The 17,479-nt window shown below is 40.4% G+C and overlaps 1 protein-coding gene across 15 annotated transcripts in view; it reads left to right on the top strand.

The window, feature by feature from the left end:
- msi2b (musashi RNA-binding protein 2b) overlaps nucleotides 1–17,479 on the top strand; it is a 299,715-nt gene that overhangs the window by 152,794 nt on the left and 129,442 nt on the right. The window lies entirely within an intron of this gene.

Below are 17,479 nucleotides of genomic sequence, written 5' to 3'. Positions count from 1 at the left end.
CACGCACGCACGCACGCACACGCACACACACACACACACACACACACACACACACACACACACACACACACACACACTATTACAAAACACAATGTATTCACTCCCAGAACCCCACTCCCATTGTTCTGCTTTATAACACTGGGAAAGGAGCATCAGTCAAGTATATTAGCTGGATCCTATTACTGTCACCAGATTGCCTCTCTGAGCCATCTTAAAGAGCCCCCAGACAAAACTTCCTGTCATGTTAATCCAAGCTTTAATAAATAGAGGGATGTGTAACCATATTCAAATAGGGGCTCCCGTATTTATGCTGACAAAGAGAGACGGGCTATCACGAAATGACAGATGAAAGTGTTTTGCATGAAAAGGAGGAGGAAAAAAAAAGTTTTTATCGGTACTCATTCTCTCCCATTCTGGGGAGAAATGTCAAATTATTGAAATGGCCTTTAAAAAAAGCTTAAGCCTAATCTAAGTAAAACACTGCAGGTATTAGGGACGGTGGCCATTGTGAGTGAAATGAATGCTATTCAACTCAAGCTAGCGGCTCATTTTATCCCTCTTGTTCACCTATTGATATCAAAGTGCATAATACACACCTTGTCTCCTAAGAGAGATTTATGTTCATCGGACCTGTGAACATTAGAGCATACTGTCATTGAACGCCTTCACTGGTTCATGAATACAGAAAGTCTGTTATTTAATTTTATTTTGTAGATGGTTATTCAAAGGCATTACTAGCTGTGTCAACAGCTCGGGCAGTTGCGAAGGTGCAGCAGTTGCCCTTTGCATTCCTGAGTGTGCTCAACACCAACAAAGAGAGCTGAAATCGACCTCCCCAATTCAAGGCCATCTCTCAGATTCAGGTTTGGGGAAAGAGCAAAGAAGCTATTGCCATCACAGAGAATGACATGCTCTTTCAGACTGGGTTAATCTATGGTCATTCCTTGACTCTGAAGAAAAATAATCAAAGTTAAACCAGTATTTCACAACCCCGTGTCTGTATTTTGCTATGCTTTGCAGAGACTTCCCATTTCATTAATAAGCTGATTGAATCTGAACATTTTTGTTCATTCCTGCTGTTGTGTGACCGAAATGATCCATGTTTTGCTGAGGCTGCATGGGTTTCCCCTGTTGCCTAGGCATTACAAGCAGGCAACTCCTCAAAATTACTAGGTATGATGGGGCTATCCATCACAAAATCAATGTCCCCCCCATTTGTTTTAAGGGAGATATTCGCACATCCAACTATCTCAGATGCAGTTGTGCTCAAAAATATCACGAGTCTTGAAAAGAAGATCCTGCACACTGCTGTTGCTCTGCATCACAATTTATTGCTTATATATCACAATTTATTGATTGCACTAATGTTTCAGTACCTCTGGACCTTTGTCAAGACTACTCTTGATGAAGGTCGAGAGGGACTGAAACGTTAGTATAGCCAATAAATTGTGATGCTGAGCAACAGCAATGTGCAGGATCTTTTTGTCAAAACCCAAGTCCCTGAAATATATAAAAACAAAATCCCTGATTATTGTAAGCGACAGTAGTAGTGCTTAATAATAATATTACTATTAATAGTCTTTAATTATCATAGTTATTATGTATTGATAATGATAAATACTGAAATAGTATAGTCAATTCTGTGACTCACTGTTAGTCTTAAACAGTGTTGGGTTCATTCCTCAAAAATGTAATTTATCACTCATTATTCTTTACACTTTTCCATCCATCCATCCATTTTCACCTGCTTATCCGGGGAAGTGCTTACACTTCTGAAAAGCAATATTATTACTTTACTTAATGCTCCCTGTCAACAGTAATTTGTTACACTACTATATTACTTTTTCGTTACACCCCACAAAATTGATAATTGTGTCCTTTCTCCTCAAAATACAGACTTTGCATGTGCACCTATGTGTGAATGTCAGGGTAATCTCTGGTAAGCACAGCTGAGGTTAGATTGCTTGCAAGTGATTTATTTTACCTGGGGGTCTTCTGCTACCTTTGACTAGTATTTTGCCAAGGACCTTTTTGATAAACGGAAAGTCAGTAGTGAAGATAGGCAACATTTCATCCACCACATACCCTTTTATGTGTTGGATGAAGGGTACCCTTGTATCCTTGTTTTTGAGACTGTCACTGGTTCACTGCAGTTCCAAGGCAAAAATGCTCAGCCATAGTGTTGACTGCTTATTTTGCTCATGCTATGTCTTGTAATGTATAAAAAACATTATATGGACATGTTAAAGGCTTAGTATGCAGGATTAAGTGGCACTTAGCAGTGAGGTTGCAAGTTACGACCAACGGAATGTTGTGTGCCAAGGGTACAGGAGAACTGTGATGGTTGACGTGAAAATGTCGAAAACACAAATGGCCCCATTTAGAGCCAGTGTATGCTGTATGTAACATATATGTATGTAGATGTAACTGGCTCATTGTAAGGTAACGAAAACACAACAATTATTAGTTTCAGGTTATATTCTCTAAAGAATAAATACTTACAAATACTCTACACCATTTTGCTAATAGGTGCCCTAAACCCTACACAGTGGCCCATATCAAGGAAAACATTTGATTTTAACTAGAGGGGGTCTTAACATGTAATATTAAATCTGATGTTGCATTGTTATTGTTAGTCCTTCTACCCAGTACCATGCAGACAATTAAATGTAGACTTTTGGATGGATAGATGGATGGATGAGTGGGCCAGCGAACAAGCTGAAAACTTTCTAAGACAGTTTTTCTATGAACCACTGAAGCATACCACTGACTCACCCACAACACTTAGTTTCTGCATGTAGATTTTGACAAGAATAAAAAGTTTGAGCCCTCATAAATACTGAGTTATCCATACGCTGAGCGAGCAGGGAGTAACAGTTAAACAAACATTTGATTCTATGTAAAAACAGTTCATTATAGGTATGAATGAGTGTTCTGCTTTATATCTCAACATGATTGGAATATGTGGGTTCTTGCAAAGGGTTTAAACACTGGTACTGGTACCAAGAAAGCTTACACATAAGACTAAAAGACAGACAGCATAAAGGGTGTAAGAGTACTTAAATTCCAAATAAGCAATTAAATATTAACGTGGAATAAAGCCAGCTAGATTATAAATGGCATATGGGAATTATTAGAAATGAATGACCTTATTGTATATTAAAAGGGCAGTGTCTCTAATAAAGATTGTGTACCTAACCTCACAAAGGCTATTCCAGTTTAATCCTTTTCGTCCTCTGCAACTTCCTCACGCGTTCAGCTCATTTGCCCATTTAAACAAACCTCTTCCCAGACATCTCCCTCACCCTCGGCATCATGTTTTCACACAGTCTCCCCAGACATTTCATAGTATCCTCTGACCCTTTTCTGTCCTCCAGTCAATGCTGCTTGCAGCTATATTTACATTAGGAAGGAGGAGGGAAGAAGGGGCAGATGATGTAAAAGCTGTTTCATGTGTGTGTGTGTGTGTGTGTGTGTACTAAAAGAGAAATCTGATTGGCTTACCAGGAGGAAGGACATCATTTTAAATAAGTCCTCAATGTTAAACTGTTTGCTCTAGGGCTTAGGGATTGCTCACCTCTCCAAATACTATTTTAGCTTGAAAGCACAATATTTCCCAGCCTGAGCTTTCACATGGGAGAATGAGGGAGGGCCCTGGTGCAGCAGTTTCATGGAGGTGGCTTGCAGGCATACTCCATTCTGACAGAATGAGGAGGCACTCTGCAAGAGTGTGGCGGAGAGGAAAGGGGCCCTATTAATAAAATGACTCCATAATGGGTAGTTCCCTGCAGCTTGGCAAAGGAAGACAGGCGGATTGATGGACGAGGCCAAGGCCTACTTCCTCAAGCATACTGAGCTCAACTGTGTGGACATGCCTCTGTGAGGCCAAACGCAAGACCAGACCCCACAACATACTGAAGTCCCATTCATATAGGAAGGAAGAACCTTATAAATGGTTTCCTGTTTTCTGTAAAAGGGTCAAAGTGGCAGTTTTAAACTAGCGATCACATCTAAGCCTAGCTGCAGTGCTGTGCTTAAGGGGCTGTAATGCTGAGAGCTCTAGGCTTCTTTATTTCAATTATACAATATCCTGTGTAACACAGATGGCTGATTTGGAGGATGGAACCAGACAGAATTTACCTTAATTGTAATCTTACCTCCACTTGCAGATTGAGGTGGTCATCATGGGCCCCTAGGCTATTCTTTTTTTGCCGCAAAGCTGTCTTTGAGAGGTACAATTTGAAAACCAAATTGACCTAATGAACCTGACATCATGTGGACAGGCTCACCGGGCAATGTTTACCAAGAGCCAAAAGGAGTCTACATTTTTTTTTTTTTCCAAAGTAAATTTAAATCATTGCCAATAATCTGGCCAATCTGGGGCCCTTGCACACGAGGGGCCTCTAGCCTTCAGCCAAGCCAGCCTGTGCATTAATTCACACCTGCTTACCTCAAAGTAAGAAAACATCAACGTAAACAAGACTCCCTGGCTGATGGTGTTACATTTGTTTAATGCATTTTGGCATTACTGAAGAATACAGCAGACATAAAATAGTACACGTAATAAATATGGCTTGTTTACAATAAAAGACTGTAAAGTTTGGATTCATTTTTAGCAGCTTTTTTGTTTTGAGGCTGGCCTGGGCATGGCTCGAGATGTGCTAATAAAATATTGCTTTGCCACAACAGTGTTACGGTCTGCCCTAACAATATAGCAGCCTCCTGAAGGCATCACTCCATCATCCTTTCATTACATTTCTTTGTAACAGTACATTGATTAGAGTGGCCGCAGCATGACTGCCTTTTTAATTGTGTATTTGCTGATCTGAAAGCTGCACAGAGCGCCGTGGTAGAGATCTGTACTAACCATTCCAACAATGCTCTGAGGCATTCTTTGACACACAAAGTTCATTGTTAGAATATACATCAGTTTGTATCACCATAGCGACCTCCTTGCATGCTGAGCAGGGGACCTCATAAATATGTAATCCTGACAGATTTGAGGAATTGTCTTCCTCAAGTGTTCCTCTCAAGCCATTTTGTTAATGTCAACATGAAGGAAAGTTACTGGAATAAGTGTTGACATTCAGCCCATGGTGTATATCATTAATAATTACATACACAAGAATTTCTGTCAGATGACGGCTGAAAAACACTCGAATCACGTTTTTCTGTCGCTCTCATTTTTCGGTAATTAGGTATAAAATATAGATGAATTGTGGACATGAACCCTCAAAGCTCATTCCCTTCATGTTGCCTTACAGGGCTTTATTCATACTGTAATCGTATATGATGTACGATATGACAGTTAAGATTTTCAGTCATTTCTCAAATATGTGATTGTCCATTGGCAGTTAAAAGGTTGCATTGCTGGGGCGTCCTGATGCCTCCTTGTGTTTCTTCTGTTATACTATCAGTTGTCCGAAAATATAATAAAGAATGTATTTAAATCAGTATTAGACTGCACAATTAATCAAATATTAATCTCGATCAGGAGTTTGGCTCCCATAATTAAATGCAGGGGGTTGACTACGATATTAATGATTAAATTGCGTGCTCCACTCATAAAAAACTCTGCTGCATATCAAATCAAGTGCTTCTTAAACTAACAGCTATGGCAGCTGTCATGCATGCAGCGGCGGCCTGTGAAAAATTTTACTGAATATCATGGCTACCAGAGTCCAGAGTTGAAGAGTAATATGCAACAGAGAGCAGAAGGTTGGGAGCAGAAGGTGAAGAACTAGTCCCTCTATACGGATGATCATCCAACGTTTGGAAGTTTGTCAGATTTAGAGTGCATCAGTCTTGTGTCTGTGACGCAAGGCATTACAACTAACTTGTCCAACCACCTGAAAAAACACCACTAACCGCAGTATGATGAATGCAAGAAGGCCAAGACAGCTAATGTTACTTCACTCAGTCCTCTTCGTTATCCAGTGTCATATTTTGCTTCCATAAAATGCACTGAATACAAGTTAACAAGAGCCTTATTTTAAAGGAGCAGTGTGAAAGTTTTAGGGGGAGTTAGTGGCATCTAGTGGTGAGGATTGCAAAATGCAACCGGCTGAAACTTCTCCTGATTAGAATTCCTTCAGTGTTGATTGTTCAGGGTGTTTTTACCAGGAGCCAAATTTTTAACAGAGATGAAAACACTGCATAAAGCAGTTTCACATCACATATCAGTGTGTCTAAGACAGTGTTTGGCATATTGGAGACCAACCATTAGCCCACTACCTGCTTGTGTGTGCTCGCCTATTTTTTCTGATAACTCAGTGTGTGCTCACCTCATTTCTGATCCAGACTCCTAAGAGGTTTTTACTGGGAGCCAAATATGCAGAGGTCTCCTCCTTTTCAAGACAAATAGACCTGGTGATTTAAACTGGTAAAAACACTGAAGAATCAGTTTCATGTTACAAATCAGTGTTTCTTTGATGCTTTTTGGCATGTTGGTGACGGGCTGCTAGCCTAGGACCTGCTGTCTGCCCACCTATTTTTTCTGATAACTTAAGTTCCAGACGTTCAGGAGGTTTTTACCAATAGCTGAATAATCAACAAAGGTTAGGATTAGGGTGATTTAAACTAGTTAAAACACTGAATAAAGCAGTTTTACGTTGAAAAATCAGTGTTTTTGTGATGCTCTTGTTGCGGAGGGGTAAAATATATACTTTTTGCCTTTAGTGATAAATAATTGTGATCTTTATATTGATCAGAATAAGTGTACTTACCATTTTGGCCATAATCATGCATGCAAATTGTCATTGGTAGAAAAGTATAAGTTACAACAGAGGTGAAGAGTCCAGTTTTGCTAGGAGAATCTATAAAACACATTTACTGAAAGTAAAATAAAGAAGAATGGGGTAGATGGAGTAGACAGCAGATAAACACCTTTTCACCCCAGATCTCTGTGATTTTTCTGTCTTTGTGTGTGTGTGTGTGTGTGTGTGTGTGTGTGTTTTAAGTTTGCGCTCTCGCCGTGCATTTATATCACTTCTGCTGGGGGTTGCCACTCATCCATTATTCCTTTTGGGGAAAGAGAGAGGTTGCATTCCAGATTAAACATAGCTGGCTTGGCCTCTGCTGGGGACCTGAAAAAAATCGTCCATCTAGGCTCACGCTTAAGAACAGTGTCCCTTTTGCCCCCTTGTGTAATTGCAAGAGCTTATGGGGAGCTAAAATTTTGCCCTCTGCTCCTCGTTAAACCACCACTTGTAAAAGCGCTCAAGCGTGGATGCAGCACATTGCAGCTCAACGTTCCCAGACAATGATATAGATTTCCTCTACAAAAGAACAATTGAAAGGGTTGTCACAAATTTGTCCATTGTCACTGGGTCGCTATCATTTCTCTGTTAATTGCCATCATTGTAATAGAATATTAGATGCTCTACACTGCAAAGGGAGCGTTGATGAAGGGGCAGTGCCAGCTGAGTTTTCTCCTTGACCGTGACCCATATCTCTCCTATTGGTAATGATGAAAATAATAATGTGATACTTCATTGATCCCTGTAGGGATTTTTTTACCCCCTCCACAGTGAGGCCATGGGGCAGGTTCAGCTACAGACTACTGGCCTTAAGACGCCAGGGATTCAGTCTCTTCCTCAGGGACTCTTAAGGAAAACGGATGCTTGCCAACAAGGGGGCTTAAAACTGGGTCCTCCAGTTAAACAGTGGTCTCTCTACTCAATATGTGATTTGACTGAGTATATCGGGACAGAAGTGGTTCAAAGTGGGTCTGTATTCATTGTGACTCCTGAGGTTTGGGCTGTGCCAGTAGAAACCCTAGTTATCCGATGTCCCTGCCAATATTGAGGTGTGTTTTTTAATTATTCTTATTTATAGTCAAAGAGCCCTTATAAGTGTTTGTAATAAATCCATCTGATGCGAGATTCCACAAGTTATTTTGTAAATATGTGTTATACTTCTGAAGTGAAGGAAGTCTCATAGAAACTCCTCCTACTGCACATTTTCTCTACGTTAGTCCATCTACATATTTGGCATTGCCTGCTGGCAAAATCCCAGACAATTTACATCTGTCTAGTTACTGCATATATTAATCATATTGATGCCACATTTTGACGGGGAAGTAAAATTAAGTGGTTCTCAACCTTTTCATGTCAAGACCCCTAAAGTAATACACAATAGGTCATGGACCCCAAGATCAGATGTTGCTTCAGGGAACTCCATGTGAAAATAGTTTGGTTGTTAAATATGATTAAGACCAGGATTCTACAGTTGTCAACTACCGTATAGGGAGATAACTGTGGAGTGAATGATCAGAATAGTCGCTCTCATGGCTCTTAATCACACTGGGCTCACTTGTATGGAGAATTAAACAGTGAAAATAAAATAATCCCCATGTCTCTTGAGACCCCCTGGAACTCCCTCAAGGACACCTGGGGTTCCACGGACCCCTGGTTGAGAATCAATGGTCTAATGAGTCTATTGACTGGACAATGTAATGAGCGTAGTGTTAATCAGCGTGAACAATTCTGCTTCTTGATTTTTAGTTTAATTGTCCAACCTTGACAAGTAGGATTCTGTACGGACACTGTAATGGGAGTTATTGGTATATTTATGCAAAGCAAAAACTTTAGCTAAACTGACACTGACAATTATGATATTTTGACTTTAGCTGGACTGAGCCTTTCTGTGCCACCATGGTAGGAATGCAATTTCCAAACAATTTTGCAAATCAATTATTGATCACATTCAATCAATTCACATCATTAAAATAAATAAATAAATAAATAAATGTAAAACAAAATCACACAACACAACGCGCATTTTTTACATAAAAGCAGAGCTTTAAAACTGATGGCTAAATCATAGTAAATCAGGTATTCAAGATCAGGCATTAGATTTAATAGATTTGAATTATAATAACAAATGCCTTCACTTAGAACTATGATGCTCCTACTCCCATTTGCCACCACTCAGCAACCTCCACAAGCACCACCTACTGATGCAAAAATTTACACCACACTAGGGCTGCCACGATTAGTCGACTGATCGATGACTAATCGACTATTAAAATAATCGGTGACTATTTTAGTAGTCGACTAATCGGTTTGAGTCATTTTTCATAGAATAGTACTATAAAAGTACCCCAAAATACTCTTACTGCAGCTTCTTACGTTCAGATATTGGCAGCTTTACACACTCTCCCGTGACAGTGAACTAAAACCCTTTGGCGTGAGTATGTAACAAGACATTAGATGATGTAATTTTGGGGTTTGGGCGAGACAAACCGACATTTTTCAACATTTTAACACATTTTTCGATGAAATGATTAGTCGACTAATGGAAGAAATAATCGACAGATTAGTCGACAATGAAAATAATCGTTAGTGGCAGCCCTACACCACACGTCCTTTTTGTGATCAATTGAATGATTATCATTGATTAATGATAATGACCAGCCATTGCCATGCCAGACATGTAGATATCTCACAACACAGGGCAATTGGTGTGCCATTTTGCATAGTTATATGTGAAAGTAATTCATGCAGTGCCACAGTCATAGTTGGAAATAAAAATGAAAGCTATTTTTTGTACTTGAGGTATTTATAACAGGATTTATTGAAGCTGAATTAGCCACATATTGACAGAAGTAGTTTTTAAGCTTTTCAGAGTGATCTGATCTTTTAAGCATCACCTGTTGAACCCATGCAAATAGCACAGACTGTACCTTGGTGTTGGCAGTAAAAGCACCAATCCCAGTGATCCTTAATGCCAAAACTGGCACTAAAATTGCTTCATAACTACACACAGACAGTGTGATTCTTTTCACTCGGGTAAAAGTGAAGTTAACAGCAAGTGTAATGAATTAAGGCAGGAGAGAAACCTCTGTGCACTCAATACAACCAGCACAAAACCCCTCCAGGTGCCAGCACAAGAACAGAGCCCAGAGCCTTGACAAAAGAATGGGCACAACCAGTCCCAGGTCACTATCTGTGTCTCAGGTCTCCGTTCCTTTGGCATCAGATATGATCTATATCAGTGTCACCCCCAAATTGCAGGAAAGCTCCTGTGCTAGCCTTCAGCCGTGAGCTGAATGTAAATGTGCATTTGACACCTTTCTAAATCGCTGTCATAATTCATTTCCAGAGCTCTTAAATCTCTCGCTGTCACCTGGCACCTCCGCTGTTTTCCTGTCCAAAAACAGAGCACATTAGCCTTTATTGATGCCTTTGTCCTTTGATACATAATTCATCATTCAGCAACCCTTTTTTTCAAATTATCATGTATTTTTCTGAGGTTGTTCAAACATATGGATTGATACAGACAAAGAGGTTGCACCTGGTACAGAGTTAGGTTTCATAGTATGTGACAGGAACAGGAGAAGTCTTTCTTTTTCCAGGGTGTTAGATCAGAGTGATATAGAGCTTCACTGTCATGTTGTTCCCAAGTTGACTGACCACAGGCACTTTTTTTCTCTTGAATCTATCAGCATTACCTGTAAAGCTCAAACTCTCTAGCTGTGATTAAATAAATCAGGTAAGATATGGCTTGTGGCACAAGAACATAGGCGGTAATATGGGCTGAGGTTTATGCAGAGTCACAACGTTTATCTGGGGTCATCAGGCATATTCCACTGAGCTGCATTACTTTCACCACAAACAGCCTTGAGTTTACCTAATGAGTCATTCACTGGGCTGCATCATTGTGCCCAATATACAAATGACTTAAATCAAACAAATTGTTACACTCCTAAAGTAAAAAGTATTTTCTTAACATGCAGCTCATTAGCTCAGGTACCTTCAATGGTGACATAGCAGGAAACTAATGGAATTGATGCTACATTTCACAAACAAACAAACATGAGAAACAAAGAGGGCATCCAATTAACCAAATATTAATCTCAATCCCAACTTCTTCTTTCTTTTTTTTTTTTTAAAGAAAACTCTGCTACATATCAAATGAAGCTCCTTCTAAACTAACACCCAGCCTCCACTTGCAGAGAGCTGTCATGCCACTGCACATGCAACCTGCAGCAACAGCCTGTGAGAAACTTTCCTGAATGTCGCTGCTGTAGAAGGGCAAAATGACAACCAAATGTCTGGAGCTGAAGGCAAAGAGCTAGTCCGTTGAAATGGATCATCATTCATTGTTTGGAAGTATTTTAGATTTAGGAACAAGTCATATGAATAGTACATGAGACCTGTGTCTGTGCTGCAAAGCAACACAACTTGTCCAACCACCTTAAAAGACACTACAAACTGCAGTTTGATGAATGAGAAGGCTGAAAAGAATAATGTCGCTAACATCACCGCACTAAATCTATCTTCTTCTCCAGCATTAACTCAAACATCCATAACAGTAACGCTATACAGCGCGTCATCCTTACAGCTGTCTAAGTCAAACTGAAACAGCCATTGCCATTGCATTTAATTTGACCAGTGTTACGTTTCCAGAAAGCACTGTTTCATTTGGTCGCACTGTCTATTGGCAGATTTAATTTCTGAATTCAGGTTAAAAAGAACCTTATTTTAAGTCTTATTTTGATGCAGAGATTTGTCTATTAGCAGGAATATAGCACAACATGAGTAAACGTGAGTAAACACAACGCGAGTAAAAGCAGTGAAAAATATTTTGTTCGTAAAATCAAGGAATTATCTTGATAAATCATCACGATCTTGGTGTTGATAAAAATAATCATGATTATCATTTTGGCCATAATCGTGCAGCCACAGTCCAGAGTAGTAGTTTTCAAAGTTCAGTGCAGTCTGTAAACCTTCCAAAGTTGCATCGCATACTGCAGAAACACTACTGGTCTATAAATAAGCTGTAAAGGCATCTAGTTGCAGGCTGCAGCTAGTCTGCTAACTCTTTTAGCAAATTTAGCATTGATTAATTGCTTGACTAGATATCAAAAGGGACAACATCTTAAGAGTGTAAGCCACCACTCTCTCTGATGATCTCTGGAGATTTCTTTGCATGAATAAACACCATAACAAGTCCAAGAAATTAAACAACATGATGTAATGGTCTGTCTAAAACACACTCATTCATCTCATTCCACTCAAACTCTTTAGCTCACTTACCAACCCACCCACTTCCACTGCATTCGCTGCCTGCCAGCACTAAAAAGTTTAAATTGGTACTGCCGCTACCACTTCTACTGCCAGTGCCACTGTTACTACTACTGCTACTGTCAAGACTCTTACAGCACCCTTGACAGCAATGTGTAGGCTGGCATTATTACACATTTAAACATGGAAAATGATTGTTTCATTTAAGGACTGTGACCAGTATGAAAGAAAGATCCCAACAAAATTATGTTTTTCTTGTTTTAGACAGTATTATTACACAATTATTTAATGGACATATAATCTTAGGGGATTTTAAGAGTGGGATTGAAACAAAAAAGGAAACTAGAATTGAATCAGCACCTTCTGAAATGTGAATAAAAGTGAAATTGAGGGTAGGCCAACAATTCGCATACCTAATATACCGCTGTCGGCCCTTCTTTAAAGAGGAGGTTATTTGGTTCAGATGTGTTTGCTGCGGGTTTAGTTAAAGAGCTGCCCCGGCCTTCTCGCCCCCCGACTGTCTTCCAGCAGTCTTCTCTTTTTTAAGTGGTCATGGACTGTTCCAGTGCATATACCACAGTGAAATAGACTTTTGCTCTTTTCTTCATTGTCACAAAAGGCCAGGCACTTCGCTGGAGTTCCCATTCCCCTTTTACATAGTGATAAGACAGCCATTATCCTTTGAACCTTTCTTTTCACCGAGCCAGGAGAAAAGGAAGAGTGAAAGAGAAGGAGGAGGAGGACAGAGAAAGATTTCTTCCCTGAGGTGAGCCCGGCCTCACCTCTGTGTGGCGGGCTTTTTTGTGAGCAGTGAAGAGGTCCTTAACCTTCTATCAGATGGAGGCACACAGTTGTGTTCTGCTTGAATAACTACATTGAAAAGCCCTGAAGCACGGGAGATGGTTCTATAGACTCTGCAAGTGGCAGAGAGAGAGAGAGAGAGAGAGACTGAGAATGAAGGAGAGAGGGGAGACTGTATTGTATGACCTGCTGGAGTGTGACTCTCACATGATGTGCACATTCTTTGTTAAAGTGCCCATCAGTGCTTCACTGTGAATCTGTGTTCTTTGTTGTATGGGTCTCGCTGACAGGATGGTCCTCCTCTAATAATGTCACAACAACACAGTTCACACATTTATATAATACACATCCTTTAATAGACCTCACTTCATTTTACAAAGTAACAGTCTTTCTGCTCTCAGGCAGTAAATGGCTTTACAGTAGCAATACTATCAATATCAGGGCGCAGATATTTGAATGTCATCTTGCATGAAGGGCTGGCGGTTGATGGTTGATGATACTGTGGCTTGTTTCTTTTAATTCAAGCCAGATTTGCAGATAGAAACCAGGGCTGGGCCTAGTTGATATTAATGTTTGTTATTAAGCCAAGTACAGGATCGGATCAGTATACAAGATTTAACCACTAGATGTAGTTGCACTTGACTCAGCAGCTGCTCCCGAGGTAAACATTATGACGCAGTGTCCCAACAGTAAATGAGTGTCCAACCATTGTGTCGCATTGTGTAACATCGGCGCTCTTCATCCACAATGAATTTGTTAAATGTGCACCTCTGTTACGTCATGTAAACAAACCAGATTGCAGCTTGTGATCAGTCTGGAGACCACTTAGAAGGAGAGTGAGTAGTCTGCTCACTCTCTTTCTATGTTATGTTGTGATATGTACTGGAAATGACAATCAGTATAGCCAATAGCAAGTAGGTTGTTGTTAGCGATGGTCATGTACCTTGATAAGGCTACTCCAGCTACCTCTCAATTAGGGTTGGGTTCCGAACTTGGTACTTTTAAGAGTACTGACCAATTTACATCAGCATTACGAAGTATCAATTCACGTTAAATCCATCTGTGTCAAATTTCAGTACCTGAGAGCATGTCTGGGTGAAAATGCTGGGTTAAGACAAGACGTCTAAGTGCCTTGAAGCATGCTGAAGCCTGGAAGCCAGCCACAGAGCTCTGAATTACAGAAACCGGAATGGTATCGGTTCAGGTGTGGACGGTACCCAAGCCTGCTGTCAGTTTCTCTCCAGCCAGCTGCACCTTATTTTGGTTTTTCTAAAGAAATGAGGTAAAATTGTGTAGATAATTCCTCATTTCAGCTTCATAAATTGGCTGTTCCCCGTTGATTGCTGCACTTTCAAAGCGAGTGGCAGAAGTAAATAGTAACAGGGCTTCCAACAAAAGCTCAAAATGGCACACCGCGTCACTGCCGGCAGGTTAGGACACCTCTTTCTTCAGCTTCAAATCTAAAATGTTGCCATATTAGCTAGGTTTTTGTTTTCTTGAGAGACTAACTGTCATGTCTTGTCTCGTCACTCCAAACAACAACTTTCTAGTAAACAAACACAACATGAACTTCTCTTCCCCTCTCCCTCCTCTACTGAAATCTGATCTCCTTCATAGTGCCGGCCTCATGTCACAGCCTGTCAGACACTTGCGACTCCTTCATTCAATCTATAAACAAACATAATATTATGTTAATCACATATTGCTTATTACTGATGCAGTACGAGTTGCATTTAGCGCTGTGATGTCATAAGCACAGGTTACTGATGTAAACTACTTTTTAATTTGCCAGAATGTGTCACAGTGCCAAATGCTGGTTGAGCCTGTTTGTTAGCTCCAACACCAGACCGGACTATAGCAAACTATAGTTGGATATCAACCCAACTCTAATAGCATCAACAAATTAACTGATTATATTGAGCTACCCAACAGAACAAACTTGGCACAGGAAATCTTAATGTCGTGTTCTGTTGTGTCCATTACATCTGGAATCATTTTACATTTTGATGAGTTTCATCTCACTTCTAAATCACAGAGTAGGCTTCACAAAATTGTTACCAATCAATCCCTGTCATACTATAAAAGTTGTATTTCAAGAAGGCCTCCATTTCTTTGAGTGTTTAAGAGAACAGAATATTCTTCGCTGGCCATTTTGTCTACTGATGCGTGCCGTCACGACTCTTTGGCTGTTTCAGTCTTACTGATATTAGATGACAGAAGTCAAATGGTATAAATTTCTGTCTCCCATGTAAATGATCACAGGCTGTCAGCCACACTTGTCAAATTAAACGTTTACCATAGTTGGTAAACATGCCAGTCCATCTTCTGCTCTGCAGCGGAGCTTTCACACTGTCAGACATGGAGACATTTATAAACTGTTTCTGGTGTTAGGAGCAGAATTCCGGGGAAAAGAAAAAAGTTTTCTCACATTTATTTTCTCACAGTGTAATTATCTGGCTAGGTACTTTGTGTAACAATGGCATTACTGTACTGCAGGAAAAAACAATCCAGAAGTTACTCTGTGTTCTTCAAACTCAGGCAATGAAATCACAACCCACTGCACTACAAATTCCAGTTATCCCACTTCCTCTCACTTTAATGCGATTTTCATTATATCCCCTGGCATGAGACAAGAGGTTAGGTTACTTGATATTATAAATGTCGGTTTATAAAACTGTTGCTGCAGGTGATATTGGTTGACACCTGTTTATTTGTATACTACTTTTATATGTTTTTCCCACCATGCAATCATCACATAGCACATTTGTCAGAGAAACGGCAAACTTCATTGTTCTTGCTGCGTGTGTTGTTTTCACGTGTTCTGTCAGCAGAGGAAACAGTTTGGGAAAAGTAATGACTTTGCTAGTGGTTGTCCAGAAGTGCAAGCTATAGTATCACCATGGGAACGCTAGTGAATTTATACTCACCATTAACAGTTAATTTCTGTTGTTACTGTTAAACTTCACATAGACCGCCTGCTTACCTTTTCCTGCTGATTTGGGCTTTAGTAGGTGTTGCTTTAGTTTAATTGTGCATTCATGTTGTTATTGGTGGAATTTCTTCCAACTGTCCTGATGCAAACATTTTCTCTGCAACTCAGTGTAGTATTTTATAAGCCCCACCCCTATGTTAGCATCCACCTGAAGGCACTGATTCTCCACCCACTTCAGGTGCTGACTTCTGTGTACTTTTGCAAGGAGTAGCAACACTGTCTGCAGCGGGTGACTGAAATGAAACCTCTTCTACTCCCCTTCTCCCTGCCATAGGTCCATTTTTGTCTTTTTAGAAGGGTTAGAAGGATCTTTACAGGGAGATAGAAGGTGAACAGTATATGCCACAAGGAAGTGGTATACATCATCTGAAAGCAGGGAACCTTAGGATTTATTTCGCAGCTCAGCACTGTATGTCAAGTTTTTGTAAACATTGTGTTTTGGTGTGGCGCCCATTCAATCTTTTAAAATTTAGAGTGCATATGGGCTTAGAACATTATGATCGATGCATATGACGGCCATTTCCATGCTCAAGTATGTCTGACAAGTTGTTGCATCACTTGAGAATTAATACCATTGGTCAAAAATCCCTCCATAACACCACATTAAGACTCCAAGACCTTGATGAACACTGTAGAGAAATCCATGCTGGGATTTTGTATCTAATACTTTTGACATTTCTGTTCTGGAAACTGCTGAAAAACTCCCCTATTGTCAATATACCTAAGAAATCCTTATATCTTCTGAATGCCCAATGTCTTTGGTTTGTGACTGTAAGGTTTCTTGAGGCTGTGATTATCTTAGAGGTCACAAGAGGTCATTTTATACACTGATGTCTGTTTATATAAAAAAGGTCCCACTACAATGAAATGACTACTAAGGGGGCTTCAAAAAAATTAATAACATTCAGCTCACTGAACCCACAAGAGTCTCAGCTTTTCAGTCGTACCCAATTTGTGCAATTCCAAGACTGTTTAGGGACTCTGGTATGCAGAAATATTCAAATACACCGTTTTTAGAATAGGCGAAAAAAACATATTTGTACTGCATGAGGAAAACAGCATGGTTTTTGCCCTAAAGTGCATGGAGCTAGCATGTTGGCATGGTTGACATGGTTGACATGGTTGATACCAATGCATGCCTTAGGTCTTCTACTTTCAGATGACGCCAGTGTTTTCACTCCAGCTTTAAACCAACCCACTGCAAACCTTGGGGACTGGAAGAGGTTAAATCTAAGTATACCTCGAATATATGTTACTTAAAATCTATATGACTGCTACTAGCTATATTTGGCAATTTGTAAATATATTGGGGAGGTGCAAATAAAGTGCCTGTGAGCTGCATGTGGCCCGTGAGCCGTGCAGTGAGTAACCGGGCCCTACAAGCTGTGCCAACGTCTTGTGTGCCAAATGTGTGGCAAGAGGGTGGCATGAACAGTGTGCCAGCGCTAGTCTGCCTGGCTGCCAGGCACTTCTCTTTATCCAATCAGACAGTTCGGCTTGAGTGAGACCCCTATTCTTGTCTCTTCCCATCTCCTCCCGAAGCTTTGTCACCCTCCCGTGAAAAAAAAAAAAAACCCAGACGCATGCTTGTGCGCACATCCCCCCCCCCCCCCCCCCCACCCCCAACCCCCCCCCCCCCCCCCCCCCCCCTCACTAC

The sequence above is a fragment of the Epinephelus moara genome, chromosome 3, assembly GCF_006386435.1.
Source record: "Epinephelus moara isolate mb chromosome 3, YSFRI_EMoa_1.0, whole genome shotgun sequence".
NCBI lineage: Eukaryota > Metazoa > Chordata > Actinopteri > Perciformes > Serranidae > Epinephelus > Epinephelus moara.
The sequence above is the reverse complement of the archived record's forward strand: the minus strand, read 5'-3'. Positions and strand labels throughout refer to the sequence as shown.